The following is a 17,352-nucleotide window of genomic DNA, read 5'->3' on the forward strand; positions in this document are numbered from 1 at the left end:
GAGAGAGAGAGAGAGAGAGAGAGAGAGAGAGAGAGAGAGAGAGAGAGAGAGAAGGCTCACAGGATGTCAGATCCTCTCAAGCTATAATTACAGGTGGTTGTGAGTTAACCAAACAATGTGGGTGCTGAAAACCAAACTTGCATCCTGTGGAAGAATGGAAAGCGCTCTCAATCTCTGAGTCATCTCCTCGGCCACGGTATAAATGTTAAAACACAGCTGAGAACCCACAGCAAATGCTGAAGAGGGCAGAGCCGGCGTGCTAGCCACTCCTGAGGCTAGATATGTGCAGAAAGAGTGAGATGGAGCGAGTCCGGGGCTCCTGCTTCGCAGCACCCAGAGCTCCACCTCTTACCCACGCTGTTCATTTCACTTGCACTTGGAGGGGATGTGCCAGGCGTTTGGGTTACCCAAGAACAAAGGTGACTGAGAAAAACCTCCATTCACCATGGGTAAAAAACTGTGAAATGGCCCCGAGCACCCGCAAGAGGCAAGGGGCCGCTCTGGGAGGGTATGGGTGGTGTTCGAAAGAGACCACGTAAAGGAAGGGAACACACAATCTAAAGCCTGAAGGAGGATGGGGGATAACACTCTAGACAGAGGGAGGTCTCTACTCAAGGTTCTGAATCCACCTGGCAGGGTGGGGAGGGTGGAGGCCCTGCAGTCTCCAAATGATATCATGATCCCACTAAACACACAGCCAGGGCCAAATAAAGATGGCCCCAGGGTTAAGTTTTCAGGCTTAAGATCTCAGCTCCTTATGACACAATAGGAGCCATTTAAGCATTCCTTCCTGAGCCCTGTGGCGTCCACACTGCCACCCTGAGACCCTCAGCCCTGGGAGCATCCTCGAAACATACCTCATTATGAACAGGTGTAAGGGACTTCTGGGGCCTTCTCTATAATTGGGTTGAGATCAAATCTGAGCAAGGGTGATATTTGTCCCTAGTGCCCCCAGCAAACCTCGGAGGCAGACATGGGTCCCTCTGCAGTTCCTATACCAACATCTATATGTGGACTGATTACAACAATTAATTTAATAAGGATTCTTCCACACAAACAATGTATCATTTTATTAGCAAACTCTATAAATGTCAACGGTGCAATTCATTCTTATTAATTTTCTAAAATGAAATTAACAGTAGCGGCAAACAGAACTTGTATTGCCTTCCCATGCAGCAGAGTATTGGTACCATTAATTCCCTAATACCAGGAGGCTGGCTTGTAGGGACTCAGCAGTTAACCGCACCAATTAATTTCAATACTGGAAATGGTGGAGGAGGGGGATCCAAACTCAACAACTAATTTAGAAAGGTCCTTGAACGACCGGGGCACTTGTCCTTCTCCTGGGGACCAGAAGCTTTCAAGCGTAAAGACAGAGCGTGCATGAGAATGTAGCAGGAGTCCGATGTTCAGTCTGCCTGAAGGAAAGAAGTTCAGAGCCCCAGAGCCTGAAGGAAATCCACTCGATGCCTGAGGTCCCCAAGGTCCAGGCCTCCAGCAGACTGGGGGACGTGGCTCACAGGCAAGAGCAGCGATGGCCTGTGAAGGACATGGACAGTCACACCTGCGAAGCAGGTGACAGATGTTATGTCCCCTGAGATGCTCTTGAGGACCAAGGGAAGACAGGATAGGAGCTCTACTTCTAATAAAGAAGAAAAAGGGATGTGGCGGGGGTGGGGGGGAGGAGGCTGGGCATGGTGGTGCACACCTGTAATCCTAACAGTTGGGTATCTGAGGAAGAGAGGGGCGTGGAGGCAGGGAAGGGAATGAGGGAAGGAAGGAAAGACGGAAGGAGCAATGTGGTACTTTTTAAGGAGTTTAAGATTTTCACACAATTCCACAGATCCATAGAACCCCCCATTCCATCTCCTGTGCACTTATCACTCTTCCTTATGTCAAGATGTCTCTTGGTCCACTACACTCCAAAAAGTCACTGAGTTCAGTGTGGCCAGAAGATATGTCCTCCTCTCAATCAATCCCCAATTTCCTGGTCTTCAACATGAGAGAAAGCTCACGCCTTATTACGTTCTAAAGCACCGTGGTCACAGCACGTATGCGCATGCGCATGCGTGCATATGTGCATGCGTGTGTAAACCCACCATGTTCCGGAGACCTTCACCCAGGCTTGTAAATAGTTCTTTTCTCCAACTTGAATTCAAGAAGCATGGTGGCCAATGTTAGTAACTTGATAGAGTCTAGAATCACCTAAGAGAAAACCTCATGTGTGCGTTTTAGCAGTTCCTATAAGTTAATCGAGGAGAGAAGAAATGGCTTAACTGTGGGTAGTACCATCCCAAGGGCTGGACTCCTGGACTAGAATAAGAAGTGAGGTAAGTGTCAGTGTTCGTCTCTCTCTGCATCCTGACTACTACCTTACTGCCACCATGCCTTCCTGGCCCAGGTGAACTGTTTAACCTCAGACCTTGAGCCAAAATAAGCCTTCACTTTTTTAAGTTGGTTTTCCATCTGGTGCTTTGTCCCAGCAACAAGAAAATGAATGACTACACCTGTCGAAGGAGGGAACAGTCTAAAAGCCAGAACCCGTTCATCCATAACTCGGGACAGATAGACAAGCCACACGTAGGACCAGTGGAGCACAGAACGCATCTCATCCTAATCCTGGTCCAGCTGAAGATTTTGCCCTTGTCCACACATCACAGGCTGAGAATTCCACTTCTTAGACTCAGCCCTGCAGTCAGAGAGCTGCAGGCCACCTTCCAGATTACGTGAGCACCTGGCCCTGTCACTGCTAATAGAAACGTCCTAGCAATTGGAAGAGAGTGGCTGCAAATCTCTGATGGCTTAGCACGAAACATATCAAATAATAAAAACGTAAAAGAGTTGCGCAGGAAATAAGAAGCTGTCTTTAAAATGAGCCCCAGATCCCAGGCTCACCATCTCTCACCTATAATCACATCATTTCCGTGCACAGGACACGGGTCAGCTACATTTTCAACAATTCTGTCCAGTCCCACATGGCAAGAGAAGTTAAGTGTTTGTGGCAGTTAGTGGGTTCAAGGACATTTACTGCGTAATATTTAGCCATTGCTTCTGATTTGGGAGCTCTCCCTCCCAGCAATCAGGGATAACCTGACTTTATTGATGTATAAAACACAACCGAGGTCCAGGCAGCAGCTAAGTTAGTTTTCCTTTTCAAAAAGTATCTGCTACTGATGGCAGGTGGGCACTTTCCCCAAAATAAACTGCCCTCTGCCCTGCACCTGTCTGGTAAGTTTCTGAGTGTCTGGCTGAAGGATGGAGCCCAGAGCCATCCTGTGAAAAGCCCCGACAGCTGGTGCCCAGCGTCTCAGCCTCCTCATTGCATTCACTACCCGCATCTTGGACCAATTAATGAGTGCTCCCCTTCACAGGCCATTGAACACAACATGGCCCTGTCAACTCGTTACCCTGCATTGAGTGGCTGGATCCGGTAATCCACGAAAATCAATCATCTATTCTCACCATATAGAGTTGAAAAACTGTGATGGCTGGGACATTACCTTGTCTTAGGGGATGTGGTTAGCCATTCTTCGTGTTTCTCAAATGTTATTAAATAAGCCGCAATTTCCTGAAACAGAAAAAATAAAAAGATAATGATAACAATTAGCTCATGTTGGACCCTGAGAAGCAGAAAGAAAAGAAAAGTTGTTATTTTTCCCCCAGCTGCTGTGCATCTTGGCCAGGCTGGAACTCGGACTTTTCTAGAAAAACGTTGACCCGGTCTCAGCTTCTCTTTGATTCTCTGATCCCCTTCCACTCAACCAGCCACACAATCACCATCAAAGCCTGGGTTTCAAAGGAGGAGTCGGTGGCAAGGCAAAAATATTTCTCTGTGGAAAGAAAACATCGGAAACCTTTAAGGTCCCAAATGCCATTCATCAGAGGGAGGGAAGCACATGCCAGCAACAGGGCTCGGCGCACACTCTGCGTCTCCGAAACAGGACATCTCTCAGCTTCCTCACCAAAGAGGCGCATCCTCTCAGCTTGACTCCCAACCCCCACCCTGGAGCCAAATCACAGAAAGACAGAGAGACAGAGAGACTGAGAGACAGAGACAGTCAGGGAGGGAGAGGGAGAAGAAGAGGGAGGGAGAGAGAGAGAGAGAGAGAGAGAGAGAGAGAGAGAGAGAGAGACTTTGCCACTGTTATCTTGATCTATTGAGCAGAGTCTCAGAGAAGAGCCAAGTCAGCTGAGTTTCAGGCAAAGACTGAGAAAATGTGGGCACCTGAAGGTAAATTAAATATTTATAAAGACAACATCATCATCACAGATAGAAATGCTGATTTATTAATAATTTCTACAAGAAGCCAGAGAGAGAGAGTCACCAGCAAAAGTCATTGCCCCGTCTCTTAGGCATGACACGGCCCATTACTTCCAGATCCAAACAGATCTGCTAACATGAAATTGGCTGGGATTGTAAGTTAATTAAGGTTGGGTTGGTACACATTTCCCTTGATCTTGGTGGCAATATGACACAGAGATTGCTGCTGTGGACTGTCAAGGAAATGCAGACCCGGGGTGGGTTCCCTTTCAGCTCCTGCTGCAGCCGAAGCTGCTCTGAGCTTCTCGTAGTAGAGCAGGCTGCCTGCCCAGAGGCCGGGGCACCTTGAGCTTATGCATAATGGACCTGACCTCTGTGACCAGCAGTGGTCACATCCGCTGGGGGAGAAGGAAGAGACATGGGTCAGTGACAGGTAAGAAATACGACTCGCCATGCTGTGAAGACCACCATTCCAGTGAAGACCAAGACCTTCTGTGATCATAGTTATCTTAGGGTTTTACTGCTGTGAACAGACACCATGACCAAGGCAACTCTCATAAGGACAACACTTAATTGGGGCTGGCTTGCAGGTTCAGAGGTTCAGTCCATTAGCATCAGGGCAGGAAGCATGGCAGTGTGTAGGCAGACATGGTGCAGGAAGAGCTGAGAGTTCTACATCTTGATCCAAAGGCAGCCAGGAGAGTCTCCTAGGCAGGTAAGAGGAGGGTCTCCGAGCCCACCCTCAAAGTGGTACACTGCCTCCAACAAGGCCACACCTACTGCAACAAGGCCACACCCCTAATAGTGCCACTCCCTAGGCCACGCATATTCAAACCTCCACAATAGTGAGTGTCCATTGCCACACTTGTTGGAAATAAGAGTCCAAACCAGTACAGTCTGGAAGACTGTACCCCACAGAAAGAGCTCAGCAAGCAGCAAGTAATGACCAAGTTCCTACCATTGATTTTTAGCTAAAGAAAGAATGAGTCCCTGTGCCTTTTGACATTTGTCTCCTCTCCTTGGGAAAAATCCTTCCCTGGGCTCTCAGCATAGGTCAATAACCCTATGCCCAGGCCAGCCCTGCTTCACTGGTTATCCATTCTCCACTCTCCCACGGCACCTTCCTCGGTGTGCAGGATTCATCACCCCGTGTCCTAATTGCTTGTTTACTCCGGTAGCATCCCCATAGGACCATGCAAGAGTAAGGACTGTGTCATCGCTGATACATTCACAGGACTTAATAGTGTCCTGGGGCACAGGGGTAAACCTGAAAAGGTCCATTAGATGCAGGATGAGTGTGTAGATGGGTAGGTAAACAGCTGGGTGTGTAGATGGACTGGAAGGTATGTGACTAGATGGGTAGGTGGGTGGCCAGATGCATAGGTGGATGGAAGAACATATGGGTGGGCAGGGAGATGGATACATGGATGCAGGGGCAGGGATACATAGATGGGATACATAGATACAAGATGGGTGGGCAGGGAGATGGATACATGGATGCAGGGGCAGGGATACATAGATGCATAGATGGGAGGGCAGGGAGATGGATATATGGATGCAGGGGCAGGGATACATAGATGCATAGATGGGTGGGCAGGGAGATGGATACATAGATAGGTGGGCAGAGAAATTGATACATAGATGTTCAGGCAGGGAAATGGATGCATGGATGGACAGGCAGGTGTGTGAATAGATGGGTGGATGGTTGTGTGGGTGGATGGGTGGAGAAGGGTAGACACTATAATTAAATATGCATTCATAAGTGAAATGTATACATGTCTTTGTGTGTAATGGTACATGTGTTTGGTAGTAAACGTGTGTGTGTGTGTGTGTGTGTGTGTGTGTGTGTGTGTGTATGTGTGTGTGTATGTATCTATGACTTGAGACCCAAAAAGCTACAGAACTGGTTCTGGAGTAAGGCTTCATGGTTTCTTCATTAACTGAGTTGCCACAGAAAGGCAGCTCAGTGTCATTGCAAAGTGCCTACCCGCTGTAAGCAAATAGACCTGGCCTCCAATCTGCCAAAGATCAGCTGCCTCGTGTTAAGCACATGGCTTAACCCACCCAGACCTCAGAGGTCTCTGCACAGAGGAAAATATCACCCCCAGGGGCAGTTATAAAAATGGCAGCCCTTAAATCACAAGACAGCCACAGTGTGTCAATGGCCAAAAGCTTCCACGTTAAGTACTACATGTGGGCTACATGTCTAGGGTGCCTTAGGCTATAGCAGGTGCCAAAATAGTTGAGGTCACTGCTAGGCTTACAGACATCCCTCTCTATCCTCTACCCCGACAACCAACTCACCCACATTCACACTTTCAGTGAATGGTAACGTTGTGGTGACAGTTGAGAGATGCTGGTGTCAACCTTCTCAAGCAAGCACTGCATCCCATTCGGTTTCATAAGATGCTGAGGGCAGGCCATGACCATCACATGGTCAGCCACGTGTTAGGTACCAGCTGTCTGCCATAATTTTAGCAGATTTGCTTTCCAGAGGAAGCTGGCCTGTGGTCTAGATGCCCCATGTGCTGGCTAGTTTTATGTCAACTTGACACAAGCTAGAGTCATTTGGCAAGAGGGAGACCCAAGTAAGAAAATGTCCCTACTAGCTTGACCAAGGAGCAAGCCTATGGTATATTTTCTTGATCGATGTGAGAAGGTCCAACTGACCATGCAGTTCCAGTCCTGGGCTGGTGGTCCTGGGCACTATAAGAGAGCAGACTGCACAAGCAACAGGGAGGGAGGAAGTCAGTAAGCAGCATTCCTTTGTGGCCTCTGCTTCAGTTCTTGCCTCCAGGTTTCTACTGTGATGTCCCTGGGAGACAGACTTTGATATGGAACTGTAAGCAAAATTAACGCCTTTCCTCCTCGAGCTGCTTACAGCTGTGCTGTTTTATCATAGCAATAGAAACCCCAGCGAAGACACCCCAGATCCCTGCCCTAGCCAAGGATCACACCCCAAGATGGGGGGCAGTATCTACCAACATCCTTGCATCTCTCACTCTACTCCACAGGCCCAAAGACCCATAGACACATGGGCCCAAAGACCCACCAACCCATGGACCTGTGGACTCACAGACCCACAAACCCACAGACAGACCCACAAACAGACCTCCAGACTTGCAGACTCACAGACAGACCCACAGACCTGCAGACCCACAGACCTTCACAAACATTCTTACACCCACATCTACCACAGCCTGGCAGGGTTTCCCATCGCTGTTGTCCCCCAAAGAGCAAAACCTCTCTGGACCCTTGCTGCACTAAAGATACTACTAAGCGCCTGCTGTGTGCCGGCCCAGGAATAAGTGAAGGCCATATTGCACTTGAACTCACAGGCAAGGAGGAGGGAAAGGCATGCCAGCCACATAACAGTTACAGAGCCCTGTAACTGCAGAGCCATGGTGTGCTCAACTGCTGAGCCAAAGGGTCTGCACTGGCCACTAAGCCAGTGTGTAGTCAAACAAGGGACCAAGAAATCACATTCTATAATGAGCTTCCTTTAGCCGCTGGCTACTACTCCCTCTTCTTCCACCAAGGGATGTGTGTGTGTGTGTGTGTGTGTGTGTGTGCCTGTGACACCTCCCACACAGCTTGGAAGAGTACCTATCTCACTTCTAAGCAAGAAGACTAAATCCTTGCACCCAGATCCAGCCTCTGCATGGTCCGGGTGACTGGGCTTGACACCAGGCACCGTCACATGCTGGTCTCTAGATGTGCTGGGGGGGTCTGGGCCGCCTGTCTAATCCCAGCTTCATGATGCACAGTCATGCTAGCCCGCTGCCCTTACTAGAGTTTGTCCCCTCCTCATCAGATGGGCACACAGTGGGTGGACGTTGCCCTTTTAAAGCTTAGAAACTTGCTGGGCAGACGGAGGAGACACACATGCCATGGAACCAAACACTCATGGGGACGAAGGGATACTCAATGACTGGGCGCTGCTCTTGCAGAGAAACTGAGTCCGGTTCCCAGAACCCATGTCAGGGAGCTCAGGACTGCCTCTAACTCCAGCTACAGGGACTCCGACATCCTCTTCAGGCCTCCATAGACATCTGCACTCATGTGTACATACCAGTACAAATACACAGAAAGACACATCTCTAAACTCTTCTTAAAAGTATAAAATACAGATATAAATGTTCACTGCAGCACTATTGGCAAGAGCTTAGAAAGAGGCAGAGGCCACCCGGTCTGTAGATGGATGAACGGTTTACAGAGGAAACATTAATGGGGTGGGGTGGGGGCAAAGTCCCATTCCAGAGGCTACAACACAGACATAGCATAATGAAGGCACAATGCTACCTGAAAGAAGCTTGCAACAGGTCCTGTGTTAAGAATGCCACTAGCTACATACACAGAACACCCCAACCAACTGGCAGAGAACCTAAATTTGTGATGAAGGATGAAGGGGTGAGGGGTGACTAGTGAGAAGAGGTGGGGTCTCCTTTTGGGGGTGGTGTAGATGTTAGGAACTAGCAGGAGTGCTGGCTATACACTGCTGGGAAGACACTAAGTGTCACTAATGCTACAGAGCAGTGGTTCTCACAGGGGTCACCTAAGACCATCAGAAAACATGGATGTTTACATTATAATTCATAACAGTAGCAAAATTACAGTTATGAAGTAGCAATGCAAATACTTTTATGGCTGGGGGTCACCACACCGTGGGGAATTGTATTAAATAAAGGGTTACAGCATTAGGAAGGTTGAGAACCACTGCCCTAGAGTGTATTTAGTTACATTGTATCCTAATTATTTTTTAAAGAGTAAGAGGAGAGCACATGCATCATGCTGGATGAGACCAGGTGATGGAGATGCTAGCCCGCCCCGCCTACACAGCAGACAGACCCAGACTGAAAGGACCATCTTGGCACATCCACAGGCTGGCTTCCTGTTACTCTCGCATCCTCAGTCATCCCAGATTCCGTGTCGACAGTAGGAAGGATGGCCCACTGTCAGGGTAAAGGGATTCACGGCAGGCTCCAAAGCAAAGACTGTCCAGCTTGCAGATTTTAAATGTTCAGTTTGTCCTTTGGATGTTCAAATAGAAAAACTCCTGCCAAAATACAGTGTGTGTGGCCAGGGCAGGGACAGCAGCCCGTGGGAGATGGAATTCAGTTTTGTGGACTCTGCTTTACACCAGCAAGGGTCCCTGCCAACAGAAAGGCAGAGGGATTGACCCAGAGTCATTGTCGTGAAGGGTGAGGGTACAGAATGGGACAGTCCAGTGAGTCACCCTAGTACCCATCATTGGGGGCCAGTATACCCCCAGGCAACGAGAGGACTTCAAAGCCCATGGTGGTAGTGAGCCACTGGGGGGCAGGCAGACTAGAGCCTGTGGGTAAGGGGGTACTGCTGTCCAGCTTGACACCTACAACTCACCATCTTTGCTCACATTGCCCTCAGGTCCTGATGATGATGATGATGATGATGATGATGATGATGATGATGATGGCGGCCTAGACTCCCTGGGGAATCGTCAGGCTGTCCTTCATCCCACAGTGAATGGCAGCTGCTGGAACCTGCTTTGCAATGACTGTGGTACTCTAGGACTCCTGGCACATAGCACTTTCTGTCGTACAGCTCTGTGTGGAGAGTCTGGGTCCCTACACAGCCATAGAGTCCTGCAGTTCTTGGATGCAAAGGTGACTGCTGAGGAGGTAGAACACTGCATGGGGTTATGCAGAATTCTTCTACACAGAATAAAGACACACTGGAGCCTCCCTTGGTGCAGGGGGGAAGGAGCAAGGATGGGCTGTGTGGGCTGTTGCTATGGGACACTATTCCCATGCAGGGTGCTCTATAGAAATGCCCACCTGAACAGTTCCCAAACAGCTCCCAGCTTTGCCCTCAGGACGGGAGCCATGTCCACAGGATGGGAGTTCTGCCCCCAGAACAGGAGCCCCGCCCTCAGGATGGGAGCTCCTCTCTCCAACAGAGAGTAGCGGCACTGTGTGCCACCATGTGTCATCTTGAAATTTCAAGGAGCTACATTTTTTAAGGTTAAAAAAATATTTGAGAACTTTAATAATAGGTTTTATATTTTAAGCCGAGTGTATTCAAAATAGCATTTCCCTAATTTTAGAGAGCAGTAGAGCTGTCTCCTGTTCTCTATACTGTTTTCTAAAGCTGGCACGTGTTTCCATTCTCAGCCCACCTCAGCCGGGCTTGGGGGGCCAGACAAGGCTGGTATGTGGGATGGTGGCCCTAAATAGACACTGTGGGAGCCTGTGACAGATTGAACCTTCTGGCAGTCAGGTAGAGTCTGGGTGGGGGAGAGGGGCCACCACCAGCAGACACTTTCCTGCAGCCACTGTCACCTCAGTTTCCCTCAGGGTGAAGGAGCCATGTCCCCCTGCGGGATGTGAGAGGCCTACCTGGAGTGGACTCTAGGCGTCCCAGGGAAGCTGAATGCGCTGGGTTTACTGGTGCTGGGTCTCCCTCCAGAGGGCACACTCCCAAAGACAGATAAGTGCAGGCAACTGCACATGCAGACTCACGTGCATGTACACACACACACACACACACACACACACACACACACACAGTGTCTGTCTCCATGACACAGAACAGTCCAGCCCAGAGACTACAGCTTGTCTTCCAACCAATCATACCGGAAACAGTTCTCAGAAAAAAGACAACTTCTGCCCTGGCACTGGACAGTCCCTTTAGTCCATCTTCCAGACACATGCTCAATGTCAGGGAAAGAAAAGGAAGTGCCACTGTACACCTAAACATGCTTATAAATGTGCATATTTGTATATATAGACATGTGTTTAAGTATGCATGTGTATATATATTTCAGTACATAATATGTTTGAGTGAGTATAATGTGTGTATATTTGAATATATATGTATGCTCATTTGTGTGTATGTGTACACGCATGTGCATGGGGTATGTGTATACCTGGGTATGTATGTGAATGTGAATGTTTGAGTGTGTGTGTGTGTGTGTATATATCTATATCTATATATTCATATGTGTTTGGGCACATATATATTATATATGTTGTGTGGTATAAGTGTTTGGGTATGTGTATTTGTGGGTGTTTAGGCTTCTGTTCATATTTGTCTATGTGTGTATACATGTACATACATATATGTTGGTATATGCTTGTACTATATTCTCCTGAGCCTCAGTAATAAAAATATCTCTGTGATCTATACAGGCTCAGCTACCTTTTGCATAGAAAAATGGGTTTTCAACCGAGGGGTAATTTTAGAAGTTTGGTGTTTATGAGAGCGCTGTACAAGGGTTTTATCTGTGAGAACGGACGCTGAGGGGAGATGGCATTGCTCTCCTAGCAGCTGGCCCCAGCATCTGCTGGAGCCACAAAATGCAATTATATTACTCCCAAATGTGAAGTAAAAATATCTTGTTTCCAATACTCTTGGTTTTAAGGCTCATACTGAGCGTCCTCTGGGCATTTCGGTGGTGCCAGCTCTCCGTGCGATGTACTTTATTAGGGATGTGTGATTGTCATATTAATGACTTCTAGCCAACATGTTTACAGTGCGAAAAAAGTTTCCCAGAATCTGCCACTCACTGCACTTCACCAAAAATAATTGGCCCTGATTTAAATAAATAACCATTTTATTCCCCCTTCCCAGTGACAGGTCACCCTGAATAAACCTGCTGGGTCCATTTCTGTGACAGATTCCACCGAGGTCCAGTGGTGTAGGGTCTTCCTGTCTAAGGGGTGAGCCCCCATCCATTTTATCAACAGCTGGGCCATCGAGGTGATCAGGCCCATACCTGCATGAGATACTCTGGGCCCCCACCCACAAGTCAGACCAACACCCCCAACTCGAAATGGGGAGCACCCATTAGAAGCAATGAACCCACAGACTGGAGGTTTTTCATTCTGTTTCCACATGGAGTGAGCCACTGCTCCACTCAAACTGTATGACTCTGATAGTGAAGGCATCCAGGAGATGGTGTCTAGAAGACTTCTAGAGTAGCAATGGGCTCAGGGTTTGTGTCTAACAGCCTGGACTTCTTCAAAAAGGAAGCCTAGCATGGCTGTCTGCCTATTGTGCAGTTCTGAGGAGGCACTCATGTGTCCTTTCCAGCGCCAGTCAGTGAAGAAGCAATGAATGAACAAAGACACTCGGAGACAGTAGTTCACACTGCCACAGTTATGTATCCGTTCGTCACGGTCATTGTTTGGTGAATTATTGAGGGCCTACTGTGTACCAGACACGGAGTCCTAACAGTACAAAGAGAGGTGACTGATGGTCCTTGAAAAGACAGCTGGGAAAACAGACAGGGCTGTGCGATCCAGGGCTGTCTTGCCAAGTGCAAGGTCCATGAGGATGTTCCCTTAGCAGTATGAATGATGAAGTCGTGCTGAGGAGAAAAGAAGGCAAGGTTGAGCCAAAGAGCTAGCTAGCACTTGGACAGCACCGGAGTGTGCAGGGGGCTGCCAGGCAGGCTGGTGATGGAGACTCTGGGGCAGAAAACAGCATATGCAAAGACAGAAAACGAGAAGAGTAAATGCGTTCGGGGAAACCTCGGCAAATGCAGCCGCTGGAGTTGACAGGGTCTGGGGAAGATGAGCCGAACCTAAGCAGGAGGGTGCGGAGGCCCCAGACTGGGGAGCAATTAAAATGCCAGGCAAGTGGAGTTCCCACCACGAGAGGCAGGGGACGGGGAAGGCTTTTAAGCAGAAGAAAGATAGAGAGGGTCAGGGAAGGCTTTTAAGCGGAGGGGAGACATAGAAGGATCCATGCTTTGGAAATGTCGCTTTGATGGTGGTGGAGCAGAGGGGGGTGACGGCTGGAAGACTGTGATGGCAGTCCAGGAAAGGAATGGGAGCTCGTGAACCACGCGGCAGGCGGAGACGGGGACGCCCACAAAGTGGATGGCGGTCAAAAAGGAGCCAGCGAGATGCGGAACTCAGTCAATAGGCAAGTGCCAAAATCAGAGGGGACAGGCCAGAATCCAGAGGTGCCCACAGGCAGCGAGGGCACCCACAGACAGCCTCGTGGCGGGATCCACAGAGTCCAGCTGGCTGGCTTTCCACAGTGGTTCCTTTCTCCCTTTTGTTTGTCCTTTGTGCTGGTTGAAGACTGGCGAGGGGCTCCCAGCTGCTAGACACCTATGGGTGTTCATATGGTGTTCACCTACTGGCTGGTGCAGGGGGAGCCCATGTTCCTGTGGGTGATCCTGGGTTCTACAGCCACCGCATCTCCATCCAGCTGGCTTTCCTCACTAGCTACCTACAAGCATTTGACATTAAGGCTCCTGCTGTGACCATTATGATGTTGGACACTGAGTGGACTGGAGGACCGTGGGCTGATAGAGGCTATCCAGGAAGACAGCTTAGAGCCATACCCACCAAGACACTCGTTCCTTACGGTAGTCATCAGCTGCTTGAAGTGGTCCAGAGATTAAGATGGCCCCAGCTGTGCCAGCTGCCTGGTTAGTACTCGGCTCTCCTTGCCTTGTTCATGATGCTGACATGAGGCCCTGAAACATTTCCCCTTCTGCCAACTCAGAAGAATGTTAAGATTTATAAATAGGGAGCCTCGGGGATCCAGGAAGATGGGGTCAATCAGTAAAAGATTTGCCACATAAGCATGGGGACCTCAGTTTGGTCCCCAGAACCCATGTTTAAAAGAAAAAATCAAAATGTTGGGTATGGTGCTGCACACTTGAAATCTCTGTGCAGAAGTGGAGACAGGCAGATCCCTGGGCTCATGGGTGCGCCAGTCTAGCCTACTTGGTGAGTCCCAAGCCAACGAGAGACCCTGCCCCAAAGAAAAGGTCATCGGATGGTACCTGAGGAACAATGCCAAGGCTGTCCTCTGCCTCCACATTCATGTGTACACACACGCACATGCACACCAGTGGACCTCAAAGTGGACCCACACAATGATAGAGTCGAGAGGCACAACTCTTCTGGTTCCTGGGAGTCTAAGGTGACATAATCACTTTAGCATTGTTACCTAGACATGGAGCCCAGTGGCGTGCAGGTGGCTTTGCCCACGGGGCCTAATCCACCCACCACCCACCACAAGCTGCTTCAGCCAGCTCTTCCTCCATTGATGATGTCCTCATTCGTCAGTGGCCACTCTTGCAAACCTCAGCTCATCCTCTTGGCAGCAGCATGGTTTTTGGAGGTCATGTGCTTTTTTTTTAAATGTCTGGATGACAGCCAGTGGGGTGCAGGATGGTATTCTCAATCTCTAGAGCATCTCTCCCTCTGCCTAGAGGTCATAGCTATTCTCCTGACCATAGTACCTTAGGTCCATCTTGTATCCCTGTGAGGAGTTAGCCATCATCTACTGGGTAGATCTATCTATCTATCTATCTATCTATCTATCTATCTATCTATCTATCTATCTACCTACCTACCTACCTATATATCTATCTCTACATTGTGTCTATCAATTACCCATCATCTATCATTTTATCCAGAGAGAGAGAGAGAGAGAGAGAGAGAGAGAGAGCGAGCACAGGTACCTGTGGAAGTCAAAAGAGGATGTTGAATTCCCTGTAGCTGGAGTTACAGATTGCTATAAACTTTCCAACATGGAAGCTGGGAATTAAATTCTGGTCCTCTGCAAAAATAGCTCGCACTCTTAGCCACTGGGCCATCTCTCCAGCCCTGGGTAGCATCCATGCTCAAATAATAAATGTGGGTCTAGGTGGATCCTGGCCAACATAAAAACTGCCCTCAGTCAATCATACCATCCATGTCCCCCATCACCCTGCCCTATTCTCTTAAGACAAGGCCTCTCACTGTACCGGAAGCTAGAAGAGAGGCTGGGGCATACAGAGGGGATGAGAAGGAGAGGAGACATGTCTTTGGGGAAATACCCAGTGTATCCCAGTGAGGCCTCTATAACAAGCTCCAAAAAAGTCCACCAGATGGTAGCTGGAGACCCCTGAAGAGCACTTATCCCGTTCTGGGGCTTTTGGCATCTGAGCCCTCCTATATATACGGATAAAGAGCATTTCTTCTAGAATATAAAGTTACTGTTTTAGTCTTCAGACATTGCTCTGTTTTCATCTGGGATAGCACAATTATAATGATGTCAGATAATATATGTACATTATATATATATATATATATATGACTACACATGACCATGTATGTTCACGTGGTAAGAGGATGAAGTTGTCTGCCTCTGCTGCTCTCTACCCCATTCCTTAAGACCAGGCCTCTCAGAGGCTCACTGCTTTGGGTAGCCTGGCCAGTCAGCCTGCTTCTGAGCTCTGCCTTTCCCCACTGCCCTGCACAGACACATATAACTGCATGCTTCTTACATGGGTGCCAGGGATTTGAGTGCAGCAGGTCCTTATGCTTGGACAGGGCTTACACAGAAAGTGTTCTTATCTACTGGGCCATCTCTCTAGCCATAAAAGTTAACTCTATTTAATCAGCTTCATTGAGGTATAATTTGCATACAGTGAGATGTGTCCTGCTTTATATGCACACTCAGTGAATGTTAGCAAATACTTGATATACAAACATGAGCATTCATCTCTGTCATCACATTCAAAATACAAAACCTTTACAGCAACATGAAACGAGGATCCCATTGACTATAGAATCTTAGGCATTCACATACACCCACACGCTATCTATCTATCTATCTATCTATCTATCTATCTATCTATCTATCTATTTATCTATCTATACTGACTAGTTTTGTGTCAACTTGACACAAGCTGGAGTTATCACAGAGAAAGGAGCCTCCCTTGAGGAAATGCCTCCATGAGATCCAGCTGTAAGGCATTTTCTCAATTAGTGATCAAGGGTGGGAGGACCCATTGTGGGTGGTGCCATCTCTGGGCTGGTAGTCCTGGGTTCTATAAGAAAGCAAGCTGAGCAAGCCAGGGGAAGCAAGCCAGTAAGTAACATCCCTCCATGGCCTCTGCATCAACTCCCACTTCCTGACCTGCTTGAGTTCCAGTCCTGACTTCCTTTGGTGATGAACAGCAATGTGGAAGTATAAGCTGAATAAACCCCTTTCTCCACTAACTTGCTTCTTGGTCATGTTTTGTGCAGGAATACAATCCCTGACTAAGACACTGTCTATCTGTCTATCTATCTAATCTCTCTCTCTCTCTCTCTCTCTCTCTCTCTCTCTCTCTCTCTCTCTCTCTCTCCATTGCTGTCTGACTTGCACAGTGGTTGATGGGAAATCTGCAGGAGGCATCCATCTTTGACCTCTGTCGTCTGTCTTTCACCTCCTTCTGGCTGACTAAGCATTTCACTCCATTGCTGATTTGAAGCACGCTGATTACAGAGCATCTTTCTGTGGTTTTCTTCATATTTGCTGACCTTCTTGAATCAGCACATTTACTGCTGTATTTGGGTTTGGAAAACCATCACCCATTACATGGTTTTGTTCAATGTTGGGTTTGGAGTCCAGGGCCAGAGCACACGCTAGTCAAGTTCTCTAACCCTGAGCCACCAAGCAGCCCCTGTACCTTATATTAAGAGTGGCAGGCTTCACTGTGGCAGATTTAAGATTCTTATGGATCCATCTGACTCTCCTTGGGCTTATCTTTAACTTTTATAGAAGGTACATTCTATAGCCTAGTCCCCTAGAGATATTCCAGCCCCAACACTGCCATGATTAGATATTACCAAATGCTCCAGGTAGTCAAAGAGAACTTCCCAATCTGACGGTCGAAACTGAACACCTCAAGGGTAAGGGATGGCTCACTTGATAAAGCACTTGTCTAGCAGGCTCGAGGATCTGAGTTCAATCTCTAGAATTCATATTTTAAAGTAAGTCCCCTGGTGGTGGCACAGTAGTGCTGTGAAGGTTGGAACCACGGGGGATTCTGGGACCTTCTAGCCAGCGACTCAGCTTGCTTAGTAACTTCCAAGTCAATAGACCATGTATCAAAAAGAAAAGGTCAAAACTCAAGGTTCTTCTTTGGCTTACACCCCCCCACACACACATAGACACACACAGACACACACAGAGACACACACACACACACAGAGACACACACATACAGAGACAGACACACACACACAGACACACACACACACAGACACACCACACACACAGAGACACACAGAGAGAGAGACACACACAGAGACAGACAGACACACACACACACA

General features: G+C 48.3%; 1 protein-coding gene across 1 annotated transcript in view; it reads right to left on the bottom strand.

The window, feature by feature from the left end:
• Positions 1 to 3,502: 3,502 nt before the first annotated feature.
• The window catches only part of LOC115062403 (calmodulin-binding transcription activator 1-like), a 279,779-nt gene continuing 265,929 nt past the window's right edge, over positions 3,503 to 17,352 (bottom strand). The window contains exon 5 of the transcript XR_003844071.1: positions 3,503 to 3,568. The gene's annotated coding sequence lies outside the window, so the exon portion shown is untranslated. The remainder of the gene's footprint in view (positions 3,569 to 17,352) is intronic.

This window comes from Mus pahari, chromosome 6 (genome assembly GCF_900095145.1).
Source record: "Mus pahari chromosome 6, PAHARI_EIJ_v1.1, whole genome shotgun sequence".
Classification (NCBI taxonomy): Eukaryota; Metazoa; Chordata; class Mammalia; order Rodentia; family Muridae; genus Mus; species Mus pahari.